Source organism: Artibeus jamaicensis, unplaced genomic scaffold (assembly GCF_021234435.1).
Source record: "Artibeus jamaicensis isolate MK-2021 breed Jamaican fruit bat unplaced genomic scaffold, CSHL_Jam_final contig_519, whole genome shotgun sequence".
Taxonomy (NCBI): Eukaryota; Metazoa; Chordata; class Mammalia; order Chiroptera; family Phyllostomidae; genus Artibeus; species Artibeus jamaicensis.
The window spans coordinates 26,037,240-26,051,307 of record NW_026521871.1 but is presented as its reverse complement, the minus strand read 5'-3'; the positions used below and the strand labels follow the sequence as shown (position 1 = coordinate 26,051,307).

The window sequence follows — 14,068 nt, the reverse complement described above, 5'->3', positions numbered from 1 at the left end:
GGGCTGTTTATTATGAATGTATAGAAAGACAGCTGACTTCTGTGTATTGATTGTATATCTTGCTACTATACTGAATTCATTTATTCATTGTAACACAGTTTGTGTGCGTGTGTGTATAATCTTCATGATTTCCACTGATAACCTATGTTGTATGTGGACAGAGTTCATTTTACTTTTTCACTCACAATTTGGATGCCTTTTATTTCTTTTTCTTGCCTAAAACTGCTCTGGCTAGAATTTCTAATACTATTTTAAATAGAAGTGGCAAAAGCAGACATCCTTCATTTTCTTCCTGAAATTACAGGGAAAGCTTTATATAATTCACCATTAAATATAATGTCGACTGTGAATTTTTCACATGTGTCTTTTATTATACTTACGTAGTTTCCTTCTACTCCTAATTTCTTGAGGTCTTTTACCACAAAAGACTTGGATTTTATCAAATACTCTTGCTGCATCTATTGAGATGATAATTTGTTTTATTTCCCTTCATTCTCTTAATGTGGTATTTAACATTGACCAATTTTCATTTATTGACTCTATTTGGTGTGTAATACTTTTAATTGCTGCTAGATTCAGTTTGCTAATATTTTGTTGATTTTTGCAACAATGTTTATAAGGGATATTGATCTTATTCTTGTAGTGTCTTTGTCTGGGTTTGGTAGCAGAGCAATGCTAGCTTCATAGAATGAGTTATCTCCTCAATTCTTTGCAAGAATTTGAGGAGAATTGGTATTTGTTCTTTAATATTTAGTAGAATTCACCAGCAAATAGAATAGATTTTTCTCTTTCTGCAAAAACATCATTAGGGTTTTCATAGGGATTGCATTGAATCTGTAGGTCACTTTGGGTTGTATTGGCAACATAATAATTTGAAGTCTTATACTCCATAAACATGGTATGCCTTTCTATTAATTTTATGTCTTTAAATTCTTATAGCTATGTTTTGTAGTATTCAGCATATGTCTTCTATTTCCTTGGTTAAATTTATTTCTTAGTATTTTATTTTCTTAATGATATTGTAAACATAATTGCTTTTTTAATTTCCTTTAATTTTAATTTTATTTATTTTTAGAGAGAGGGGAAAGGAGGGAAAAAGAGAAGGGGAGAAACACCAATGTGTGGTTGCCTCTCATGTGCCCCAAAATGGGGACCTGGCCTGCAACCCAGGCATGTGTCCTGACTGGGAATTGAACCAGGAACTCTTTGGTTCATAGACTGGCACTCGGTCCACTGTATCATAGCAGCCAGGGCTAATTTCATTTTAAATTGTTCATTGTTAGTGTATAGAAATACAGCTGATGTTTGAGTGCTGGTATTGTATCCTTTAATTTTGTTGGATTCATTTGAGTGCTGGTATTGTATCCTTTAATTTTGTTGGATTCATTTATTAGTTCTCGTAGGGGTTTTTTGGTGTAGAATATTTAGATTTTTTAGTTTTTGCTTGCTTTTACATATAAACTCATGCCATCTATAAACAAAAATTCTTTTCCTTCTTTCTTTCCAATTTGAATGACATTTATTTCTTTTTCTTGCCTAATTGCTCTAGTTAGAACCTGTAGTACTATATTGGGTAAAAGTGCTGAGAATAGGCATCTTTGTCTTATTCCTGAGGAAAGCCTTTCAGTATCTCATCATTAACTATAATATTAACTGAGTTACAAGGGCCCCCCCCCAAAAAAAACCCAGAATTATCTTCTGGAGGGAGGCCTCTTGTAGTATAGGCTTCCCCTGCTAGGTGAGTGTTCTAGGAACTGATCTATATCAGTGTACCAGATGGCATTGTTTTGAGAGGCTGAGTTCAGCTTCAGTGAATTTTTTAAAAGACTCCTTCAACGTGTTTGCCCATTTCATGGTGGGTGATTTACGAGCATACCTGCCCACACTACACTGAGTGTTCAACAATTTTGAACAAAAAATGACATGACCCCTGTGCCCCCATCCTAACTATTCACCCAATCTCAACTTTTTGTTTTAGTTCCCTGGATGCAAAAGTCCTCAAAGGGAAACATTTTGCCAATGTGGAAAAGGTAAAATGAAATAAGAGAAGCACTAAAGGGCACAAAAATTGATGGGTACAAAAACTGTTTTGAGCAGTGGAAAAAATATCTTGATAGGTATATTGCATCATATGGGAAGTACTTTGAAAGTGACTAAGACTTAAATATGTAAGAATTAAATATGTAAGTAATTAATTTATATTAATTACTTTTTTAAATTTTTCACTACGCCATTTTTTAAAATATTTTTTATTCATTTATCTTTTAGAGGGAAAGGAGAGAGGGAGAGAAATATCAATGTATGGTTGCCTCTCATGCGTCCCCTGCTGGGAACTGGCTTGCAACCCAGGCATGTGCCCTGATTGGGAGTTGAACCGAGATCCTCTGGTTCACAGGCCCGAGCTCAATCCACTGAGCTACACCAGCCAGGGAAATTAATTACTTTCTTATAAATAAATTTTGTATTTTGTAATGTGTTCATACCACCATTATTATGTTGAGAAAGTTTATTTTTATTCCTTTTTTTAGTTATACTTTTTTAATCACAAATGCATTTGTATTTTTAGCAATTAGAAAATTTCACACACAAATCAAGATTCCTACTCCTTCTTTAAAAAAAATAGAAGATATTTTAAAAGTATATTTTATTGCTCTGTGAAATATCTGAGATTTTCCTGCCTATGTTCTCCTCTAAAACTTTAATGGTGTCACAGCTTATATTTAAATCTTTTATCCACATTGAATTCATTTTTGTGTATGGTGTAAGTTGGTGCTCAAGTTTCATTTTTTTGCATGTAGCTGTCCAGTTCTCCCAACACCATTTGCTGAAGAGGCTATTTTTACTCCATTTTATGTTGCTTTCCCCTTTGTTGAATATTAATTGACTGTAGAGACTTGGGTTTATTTCTTGGCTCTCTGTTCTGTTCCATTGGTCCATGTGCCTGTTTTTATGCCAGTACCAGGCTGTTTTGATTACAGTGGCCTTGTAATACAGTTTGGTATCAGGTATTGTGATCCTTCCTACTTTGCTCTTCTTTCTCAAAATTGCAACAGCTATTCAGGGTCATTTATGGTTCCATAGAAATTTTTGAAGTGTTTGTTCTATGTCTGTGAAATATGCCATTGGTACTTTATAGGTATTGCACCTCAATGTTCATAGCAGCACAATTTACAATAGCCAAGTGATGGAAGCAACCTAGGTGTCCATCAGCAAATGAATGGATCAAAAAACTTTGGTACATTTACACAATGTAATTCTATGCAGCAGAAAGAAAGAAGGAGCTCCTGCCCTTTGTGACAGCATGGATGAAACTAGAAAGCATTATGCTAAGCAAAATAAGCTGGGCAGTGAAAAACAAATACCATATGATCTCACCTTCAACAGGAACCTAAAGAACAAAACAAACAAACAAACAAGGAAAGTATAACCAAAGGGACAAAAATAGAGAACAGGCTAACAGTGACCAGAGGGGACAGGAGAGGGAATTTCATGAGAATTTTAAGGGAAAGGGGGAAGGGTTTACAGGAACAAGTATAAAGGACACATGGACAAAAAATAGCGGGGGTTGGACATGGGAGGGAGCTGGGAGGGCTGTGTGGGTGGGCTGGGACGGGAGTAAAAGATAAAAAACTGTACTTGAACAATTTTTTAAAAAGCATATTTTATTGATTATACTATCACATTTGTCCCAATTGTTTTCTCCTCTTTATCCCCTCCACCCTGCATCACCCCACCCTCCATCCAGTACTCCCCTCACCCCCAACTTTAGTTCATGTCCATGGGTTGAACCAATAACTTCTTTGGCTTCTTTATTTTCTATGCTATCCTTAACCTCTCCCTATCTATTTTCTGCCTTCCAATTATGCTTCTTATTCCCTGTACTTCCCCCCCATATTTTTCAGCCCCTCCCCACTGATAACCCTCCATGTGGTCTTCATTTCTGTGATACTGTTCCTGTTCTAGTTGTTTGCTTAGTTTCTGTTTTTGTTTTTTAGATTCAGTTATTGATAGTTGTGAGTTTGTTGTCATTTTACAGTTCACATTTTGGATCTTTTTCTTTTTCCTAGATAAGTCCCTTTAACATTTCATATAAGGGCTATGTGATGATAAACTCCTTTAACTTGACCTTATCAGGGAAGCACTTTTTCTTCCCTTCAACTCTAAATGATAGCTTTGCAGGATATAGTAATCATGGGTAGATAGGTCCTTGCCTTTCATGACTTGGAATATTTCTTTCCAGCTCCTTCTTGCCTACAAGGTTTCTTTTGAGAAATCAGCTGATAGTGTTATGGGAACTCCTTTGTAGGTAACTGTCTCCTTTTCTCTTGCTGCTTTCAAGATTCTCTCCCTATCTTTAATATTGGGTAACTTAATTATGATGTAACTTGGTGTGTTCTTCCTTGGGTTCAATTTCTTTGGGACTCTTTGAGCTTCCTGGACTTCCTGGAAGTCTATTTCCTTTACCAGATTGGGGAAGTTCTCCTTCATTAGTTGTTCAAATAAGTTTTCAATTTTTTGCTCTTCCTCTACTCCTCTGGCACCCCCATGGATACAAATGTTGGAGCATTTAAAGTTGTCCCAGAGGTTTCTAAGCCTCTCCTCATTTTTCTGAATTCTTGTATTTTCATTCTGCTCCGGTTGAATGTTTATTTCTTCATTCTGGTTGAAATGTTGACTTGAGTCCTGGTTACCTTCCTTTCACTGTTGGTTCCTTGTATATTTTCCTTTATTTCACTTTGAAAAACCTTCATTTCTTCCTTCATTTTGCAACTGAACTCAATCATTTCTGTGAGCATCCTGATTACCAGTGTTTTGAACCCTGCATTTGATAGGTTGTCTGTCTCCTTGTTGTTTAGTTCTTTTTTTTCTGGAGTTTTGATCTGTTCTTTCATTTGGGCCATATTTCTTTGTCTTGGACTGCCTATTATGTTCTAAGGGGTGGAGACTTAGGTGTTTGCCAGGATGGAGCAACCCTCTTTCTGTGTTGTGGCACTGTGAGGGAGGGGTCAGAGAGGGAACAATGTTGCTCAATCCACTCTTGCCTCATTTTCTGTCACTTCCCTTGCTTCCCATAAGCAGATGCTGCCCTTTCAGGTGCTAATTCTCACATGAGTGAGGTTTTGTACATTCTAGGGTTCCATGGACCTCTCCAAAGGACTCTCCTGTGAGACCGGAAGTGACTCCCACTTTTGCAATCCCCACAGGATTTTACAGCCGGAAGTTTTGAGGCTTTAGTTTCCTGGTCAGCCAGCACCCCCAGCCTTGTCTGTGGTCTGTTGCCTTGCCTCGTGTCCTCTCCAGCCAGCTGCCCATCTTGCCCCTCCTACCAGTCTGGATGAATATTTCTTTAACTCCTTGGTTATTGAAGTTCCATGCAGTTTGATTTTCTGGCAGTTTTGGTTGTTTTTGTTTTTAAATTGGTGGTTGTCCTTGTTTTGGTTGTGCAAGGAAGCAAAGCTTTTCTATCTATGCCTCCATCTTGGCCAGAACTCAAAGAAAATAATAGATCTTTCAACACTGGATTCACATTTCTTATGGTCTCTGAAGCCGAACTAGCAGCTACTCTCTTTACACTGCATACTGTTTAGACATAATCTCCATCTAGACTTTTTTCACTCATTTTACATATCTAAAGGGATTTATTCTTTGGCCCCTGTAATCATAAGACTAAACATTAATTTAGTGCTTCCTTGGTGACTGACACTGTCCTAAGCACTTTACTTGTATTAATTAATTTAATCTTCTCTCATAGCTGTCCTATATAGTAGGTTATGGTAGGTTATTACTATCTACTTTCCTGATAAGGAATCTCAAGCAAGGAGCTAATAAGTGGTAAAGTGAGCTAATGTGATTAGTAAATTGTAATTCAGAAAAAATTGATTGGAGGAGAACAAATAGTTATGCTTATTGTTGGTGCCCTTTCATATGCAATTTGAAGATGAAGGCAAGTGCTTGAACTTTGTGACAACAAGTTGCCTTATTTATTTCAGGATTTGTAGTTGGTGCTGGGTATCTGAGATGGATAAAGGTCTGAATGCTCCAGAAAGGGGGTATTACTGTGTGCCTCCCTGTGTAGGTGTACAAACCAATGCTTAGTTGTTTAGCCCAGAATGCTACAAATACGAAGGGATAATAACCTTTGTGTCTGATTGTTAGAGTGAAGCTGAAGTGGTACAGATGGGGAAACAACTATTTCCACAATGGTAATCAGGAACTTTAGTAACTTCTTTGGACTTTAGGATATCTGAATTGTTTGCTGGCATCACAAAAGGTGCCTCTACTCAAATAAACACTGTGTGTATATGGGAACTCATAACAAAATAGATATTTAAAAATGTTCTATAGGGACTTCCGCCAAGATGGAGGCGTAGGTGGAAACACTTTGCGTCCTTGCACAACCAAATCTAAAAACAACAAAGTTTTAACAATAATAAACATGACCAAACCACACAGATAATTGAACAATACAGAGTCCGAAAATAACGAACTGCTCAGCTAAATTGGTGAGAGGGGCGAAGCCAGCAGTGGAACAGGTTGGGCAAAAAAGATCCCCCGACTCGGACAGGGTGCAGGCAGCCGAGGGCGCGGATCCCAGGTGCGGGCTGGCTACAGACGGACCCAGGGAAGAGGCGCGGCTGGCTGTAGGCAGTCAGTCGTGCATTTGCGTGCAGATAAACAGGCAACTGGCGGGGTGAGTGGTGAGGCAAACTGGGAGAGCGGAGAGGACGGTCGTTGCTCCCTCTCCGACCCCACCCCCACATACAGCATCACAAACCAGTGACCTGGGTGGCCCCGCCCTGGTGAACACTTAAGGCGCCTCTCCTCATAAGTAACAGGCACAAACAGATCAAAACATGGCTCAAGAATAACTCAGAGCCCCAGAGCCAATAAATCTAAGTGATGAAGAAATAGCCAAACTTTCAGATGCACAGTTCAAAACACTGGTGATCAGGATGCTCACAGAACTGGTGGATTTTAGTCACAAATTAGAGGAACATATGAAGGCTAAACTAATTGAAATGAAGGGAAATACACAGGAAACCAATAGTAATGGAGAGGAAACTGGGACTCAAATCAAGGGAGTGAACCAAAAGGAAGGAAAAAATGACCAAACAGGAAGATATGAAGAAAAAAGAATTCAAAAAAAATGAGAAGAGACTTAGGAACCTCCAGGACATCTTTAAATGCTCCAACATCCGAATTATAGAGGTATCAGAAGGGGGAAAGAAACAGCCACCAGTGGAAAACTTATTGGAACAAATAATAAAGGAGAATTTCCCCAATCTGGCAAAGGAAATAGACTTCCAGGAAATCCAGGAAGCTGAGAATCCCAAAGAAGTTGGATCCAAGAAGGAACATACCAAGGCACATCATCATTATATTAGCCAAGATTAAAATGAAGGAGAGAATTCTAGAAGCAGCAAGAGATAAGGGGACAGTCACCTACAAAGGAGTTCCCAGCAGACTGTCAGCAGATTTCTCAAAAGAGACATTACAGGAAAAAGGGGGCTGGAAAGAGGTACTCCAAGTGATGAAATCCAAAGACCTACAACCAAGATTGCTCTATCCAGCAAAACTTTCATTTAGAATGGAAGGACAGATAAAGTGCTTCTCAGATAAGATCAAATTCAAGGAATTCATCATCACCAAGCCCTTATTATATGAAATGTTAAAGGGACTTATCTAAGAAAAAGATGATAAAAAAATATGCACAGTGAAAGGACAGCAAACTCACAGTTATTAACAACCACACCTAAAACAAAAGCAAACTAAGAGGACGGCTAGATCAGGAGCAGAACCATAGAAATGAAGATCACATGGAGGGTTAGCAACAGGGGAGTGGGAGAAGGAGAAAGGGGGAGAAGGTAAAGAAAATAAGTAGCATAGACAGTAGATAGAAAATAGATAGGGGGAGGGTAAGAATAGTAGGGGAAATATAGAATCTAAAGAACTTGAGACACGTGTTCATGAACTAAAGGGGGGAATGGTGGGAGAGGGGTGTGCAGGGTGGAGGGGAACGGAGGGGGGGAATAGAACAAATGTAATGCCATAATCAATAAAATAAAAAATATATTTAAAAATGTTCTATAGGAACAGCAAGATATTTCACTTTATTTTTTAGATTGAAAAAAATTCAGCTGCCTTGCTGCTCATGTCAACATGACATCATCATCAAAAGAAACACTAGTCTAGTATTTTTAAAAAATTGAAAAGCAATATAAATCTTTTTTAAAAATTCTCATCCTAGGATATGTTTTCACTGATTTTAGAGAGAAAAGAAGGTGGAGAGAGAGAGAGAGAAAGAAAGAGACATCAGTGTGAGAGAGAAACATCAGTCCATTGCCTCCCACATTCGCCCACACCAGGGATTGAATATGAACCTAGGTATGTGCCCTGACCAGGAATTGAAAACACAACCTTTTTTGGTGGATGGAATTGGTGCACATACCAGCCTACAGTGTCCACGATGTTATGGATGAGACAAGATAAATTCACATGGACTACCAAATCCTGTGGAGAAAAAGGGATGGCATGGCTACTCTCTCAAGGGGAGAGCGCCTCAGAGTGGCCTGGCCATGACTTTTATTGGCTTTCTAATAGCATACAACAAATAAGGTTTTCATTCATTATACTTAGGTTTGCTTTAGGTAGTTTCTTTTTACAGATAGCAATGGAAGGGATGTTACTGATTATGTTTTACAGATTAACAAGGAAAAAATGTTGCAAATGCAAGGGAATGATAAGAGTTAACAGGTCTGGTTACACTTCAGTCCTTGGGAGAATTAGCACAGACTTCAGGAAGTTACTTTAAAGATATGCAGTAAACATTTTCTGCCTGAACTCAGGGTGAGGGAGTTTTAGCAAGAGCAAGGCACAAAGCAGCCTAGGTACAATGCAGGCCTGATTTCCCACAGGAGAACTTCTTTGAGGATGTGGTCCTATGGGGGGACTCACTCCCCACTGGTTTTCCACGTGGGTGCTGAGTTACATTTCCACGCCTTGGGAAGCAGTTCCCACCATGAGGTGATGCTCCCACCAACTGAACCACCCACCTGGGCAAAAGAAATATAAATCTTAACCAAAGTTTCTTTGAGATGTACCTGTAATGAACATGTCCTTTTTTATCACCTACCTATCACTATATGGTTTCTTCTGATTAAAAAAAAAAACAAAACCTTGATTTTCTTTTGGAGAATGACCCATCCTCCATTATTTGGTCCCCAGACTAAAGTATATGGTTAGGTATAAGATACAGAATTTGCTAATGAGACATAATCCCAAGGTGTTATTGAACTGCTTAGAATTAAGTGCTCTGTTTCAACTGTAATGGTTAACTATAAGGATAATATAAATTGAACACTGGGGAGAGATGGGGAGATGGAAAGAAATTATTATATGAGAATAAACTCTTCAAACTCAACAAAGAGGAAAGGAGTGACCATATCCCAATGACATTGTGCCCTGGATCCAGCCATACCTGAAAACATCTATCCTTGAATTTTTTCAGTTGAGTCAGTTTGAGTTTGGGGCACTTGGCAAGAAAAACTCCTCAGTATTATAGCACAAAGGAAGAATTCCATTTATTACATGTAACAAAACATCTAAAAATCCTTTACTCTGTTTTTAGTATCTCTCAGTGTCATTCAGAATGGTAGCTGTGCTAAAGCCCTAGTCTTACTCTCTCACATCTCCCAGAAGCCTTCTCTTCTATCCTCAGATTACTCTACATCTTTGTTGTTTTTTTAAAGATTTTTAAATTTATTTATCTTTAGAGGGGAAGGGAAGGAGAGAGGGAGAGAAACATCAATGTGTGGTTGCCTTTCATGCATCCCCTGCTGGGAACTGGCCTGCAGGGAACCAGCCTGCAACCCCGGTATGTGCCCTGACTGGGAATTGAACCGCTATTGTCTGGTTCGCAGGTCCGCGCTCAATCCACTGAGCTACACCAGCCAGGGCTTACATCTTTGTTTTTATCACTCCCATCTTCAAAGCTTTTCTGGCTCTTTTCCTTCCACACTTCCTCCAAGAGAAACATAAAATCTATCTGAGCCTTGGTGATCAGTCTAGCCTTCTGAGGTTCCTTTAGCTTCTGTACCTCTACTCCTTATTTAGATCAACACAATTAAGGCCCAGGCTGTCCTCGCAAGTGCAAAGGATCTTTCTTCTTCCAAGGTTGAAAAGCTAAAGAACACATGTAAATTTTCTGTTCTGGTTTCATTTGTATTCAGTACAAATAGTGTGTTTGCTTGAACATTAATTGTGTTTGCAAACAGCTACTACTAGAGTTCCCTTTGGGTAATTTTTGCCAAGATAGTGCCCCGGGGTTTTGTTTTGTGTTTTTTGGAGAGGGTAGGGAAAGAATTAAAGTAGTTAAACTGGTTTGGGTGTTTATACAAGTCAGAGAAATGGTCATGTCCTGGATTCAAACCAATTAGTTATGAGTGCTACGGACAATTTAACTCTATTGCTTTTTATTTCCTTCCTTTTGGGAACATTCTTTGAGTTCCTCTTGGGAACATTCTACAGAAATGGCTGGAAACTCATCGACAATTGCCTCACTCAGCAGCCCCTTCATAAATACATTTAGACACTGTGCCTGGGACTTTGTTAAATATCCTAAGAATATTGACTCATTCAAAAGCAGCCCAGCTACAGTTGGAAGAGTACCAGCATTTGTTCCATAAAGATCTAGATTGTCTTTTCATATCAAGAGTCATCCAAAGTTCTATTATGTGGAACTCACTCGACTCCCAGCCCCTTTGTGAACACATTGGTTATGAGTGGTCTGAATCCTCATTCTTGAGTCTACTCATACTGTCTTTGGTGCCCCCAGTGTGGAGACCACCTAGCATAATGGCTGTCCAGGGAACTGTCATGATGACTCTAGGAAATATATCACCTTTTAAAAGCCCCATCTTTCTTTAACACATTTTTTTCTTATGAATCTTCCTGACCCCAATGAAGTAAGATCTATTATAGTATCCTGGAATGGTAGGAAAAAGATGGCTTGGCACATCCAGGGGATAGTTGAGGAGAATTTAGTGAAGCAACAATTTTAAAAGGTGGGGCACACTCTGGCTGGTGTTGCTCAGTAGATTGAGTGCTGGCCTGTGAACTAAAGAGTCACGGGTTTGATTCCCAGTCAGGGCATGAACCTGGGTTGCCAGCCAGGTCCCCAGTAGGGGGTATGTGAGAGGCAAACACACACTGATGTTCCTCTCCCTCTCTTTCTCCTGCCTTTTCCCTCTCTCTAAAAATAAAAATTAATAAAATATTTGAAAAAATTAAAATGTATGGATAGAGTTGAAGAACACTTCTGGGAGTCATTATCAGCTCAGGCTTGAAAGGGCAAGGGCAATGAGGGGTAAATAGGGCAAAGAGAGAGCTGTAGGAGAGGGCCACAGGATTGGAGTAATGCCTTTCTGATAAAATATGTAGTTATGGCTAAGAGTGGCCCTCTTAGGGTGAAGGTGGGTGTCCTGAATATTATCCCGCTCTTTGATCTTCTGCAGGTGTTTACCATTGGCCAAACTGAGTGAAAGCCAGCGGACAGTTATGTAGGCCGTAAAGGTCAGCCCTGAGTCACAGAGCAGGGTGGAGTGGATCTGGAGGGGCAGGAAAAAAAAAAAAAGCAGCAGTCACATCCTATCTTTTCTCACCTGGTTCAGGCCTCACCCTTTCTTTCCTAGCTAAGGGCAATGGCCTTCCTACCTGTCCTCTTGACCCATCTAGTCCATTGCTTTGATGACCAAGTCTGTTTCCAAGAGACTGGAGTCCAGGACCCAGCTCTGCAGTGTCAAGACCCTTCCCTCAGAGACGTCATTGGTAAATTGCCAGATGGACTCCGGGATGTCTGAAGGGCTCTCTGGACCACAGTATACTGATGCTAGCCATTTTTAAATATCAAGGATTGACTTGGAACTTTTTAACGCAGACAGGTGGAAATGAATCGAGGCTTCATCCCTGCCTCCTTCCTGAAGACCAGGTCACCCCCATGATCCGCGATTGCTTCAAACTTGTTCTATCTGAGGACGTAGGGTAAAGCGCTTTGGACCATCCCACCTCGCAGGTGGGGGCAGTTCCTCAGTCCAGCCACAAATCTTGGGCGCCGCCCCCTGCCCACACCCCTCCCCCGTGGCGTCTTCCACTTTGTCACCATCGGGGGGATTGGGAGGTGGACAGCGGAGAGCGCAGGCGCAGTGCCCGCTCCCGTGGCGCCCCTCTCCCTGCCCCGCCTGGCAGCATCAGCTACCTAGCCGCGGTCTTCCTGGCGTAGTGCATGGAGGACTCAGCAGGCTCGGAGGTTGGACTTAAGTGCGGGTCAGGAAGCAGTACAGGCCGGAGCACCAGGCGCCCCTTACTCGCTGTGATACGCAGGTAACCGAGCCCCGAGAGCCGGTAAGCAGCAGCGGACTGGGGCCTTGACCCTGCCTGCCAGGCAGCCCCACCCGGAAGGAGCAGGAACGTGCTGCGAACCCCACACACCTGCTTTTAGCCTTGGCACCTATAGGGGAAGAGTCCTTTTTGGGTTGGGTCGGCCGGGGGCAAAGCGCCTCGCCCACTTCACAGCCCTTCGCTGAGGGCTCTGCTCGACGCCTGACAGGTTTCGGGGACCCTACTTCCCTGCGCTCCTATCTTGGAGAACCTGGGCACCGCGTTGGTTGAGTCAGCATCAGCTATGGCCCCTGCACCCCGGTTCCGGCCACCGTGGCTTGTACAGTTCCTTCACCAGCCTCCATGATAAAGGCTAGGGGCTGTCGCTTTCCTCTCGCCCAGAAGCTCACCCAAATGAGGGTGAACCCCTGGGGAGTAATGGGATTGATTTCAAATACAAACTTTTAAGAATCTTGGATGGTTTTAGAAATATGGACAAGGAATAGTGTTTTCCTTTAATCTCTTGTCTCATGTCTACGATTCTTGAACGCAGGTCCATATGGGTTGAGATTTTCATGGAGAATAAACGGTTTGTAGAAATCTTTCTCCAGCAAAACGCAAGAGCAAGGAGTAGCGGAGGAAGGGTAAGGCTATGGCCGAGTGTGGTGGCGGGAGGTACAGGGCAAGTCCACTCAGCCTCCGCCAGGACCCGGGAGAACACACGAAGCCTCCCTGACCCACTTCAGGGCGCTATAGAATTTCTACGCCACGTGCCCGGGTTTGGTTTGTTTTGAGAGGTGTGGATGGAACGGTTGCGCTGTCCAGCAGAAAGGAGAGTCTTTGGGCGAGTGGGGGCGCTGCGCCGATCTGCATCTCCTTCCTAGCTTTTGCTGGGCTTGCGGAGGAGCTGGACAGAGAGTCCATTTCCGACTGACAACTGAGAGCCCCGAGTTAGTGACGCACTAGGAGGAGAGGGCAGGGGGCGCCTGGGGAGAGGGCTGTCTGCTGGCTATTCCGCCGGAAGGGACTGTGGTTGAGGTTGCCCGTGTCCGTGGTGCTGAAGTGCCTCAGTAGTCTTAAGTCTGCTTACTTCCCGGGGCCATGGCCTGCCTCTCGGTTCTCCTCTGCACCTTTGCCAGATATAGCCCATCTCCAAGGCAGAGTGGAGCCGACCCGACACTGCAGCCCTTTGCAGATGGGTTGATGCTGGTTTCCTGAATATAGCATAAAGGCAAATGTGAGTCGCCTTAGGGGTGGTACGCAGATAAATAAAGCATATGCCTAATAGGTTGGATTACCTAAATGCAAGTACACACAGTAAGCATAAACATGAATCTCACATATGGATATGTAGGATACATATATGCACATATGCACACATATATAAGTACTCCGATTCATTTTCAATGCCATCACATGCTACAAGTCACACATTTTTCCAGAGCTTTTTAGTAACTCATTGTTATTTTTTGACACCTCTAGTGTTTATGAACTCTGCAGAACCATTCATTTTCATAATTATTCTAAAATCACAGAGCCTGTGGATTAAAGTGTTTGGTATTTTGCTGAGCAATTAAGTATTTATCCATACAGTATTTTCATTCCAAAACAAAGATAATCTAGCCCTGGCTGGTATGGCTCAGTGGATTGAGTGCTAGCCTGTGAACCAAAGGGATACTGGTTCCATTCCCAG

General features: G+C 41.5%; 1 protein-coding gene across 2 annotated transcripts in view; it reads left to right on the top strand.

Moving 5' to 3' along the window:
- Positions 1–12,226: 12,226 nt before the first annotated feature.
- The window catches only part of SLC35G2 (solute carrier family 35 member G2), a 40,740-nt gene continuing 38,898 nt past the window's right edge, over positions 12,227–14,068 (top strand). Inside the window, exon 1 of one of the 2 annotated variants that reach the window (XM_037139281.2) lies at positions 12,227–12,378. The gene's annotated coding sequence lies outside the window, so the exon portion shown is untranslated. Of the gene's footprint in view, positions 12,400–14,068 lie in introns of both variants that reach the window. The other variant, XM_053668934.1, reaches the window with a different exon arrangement.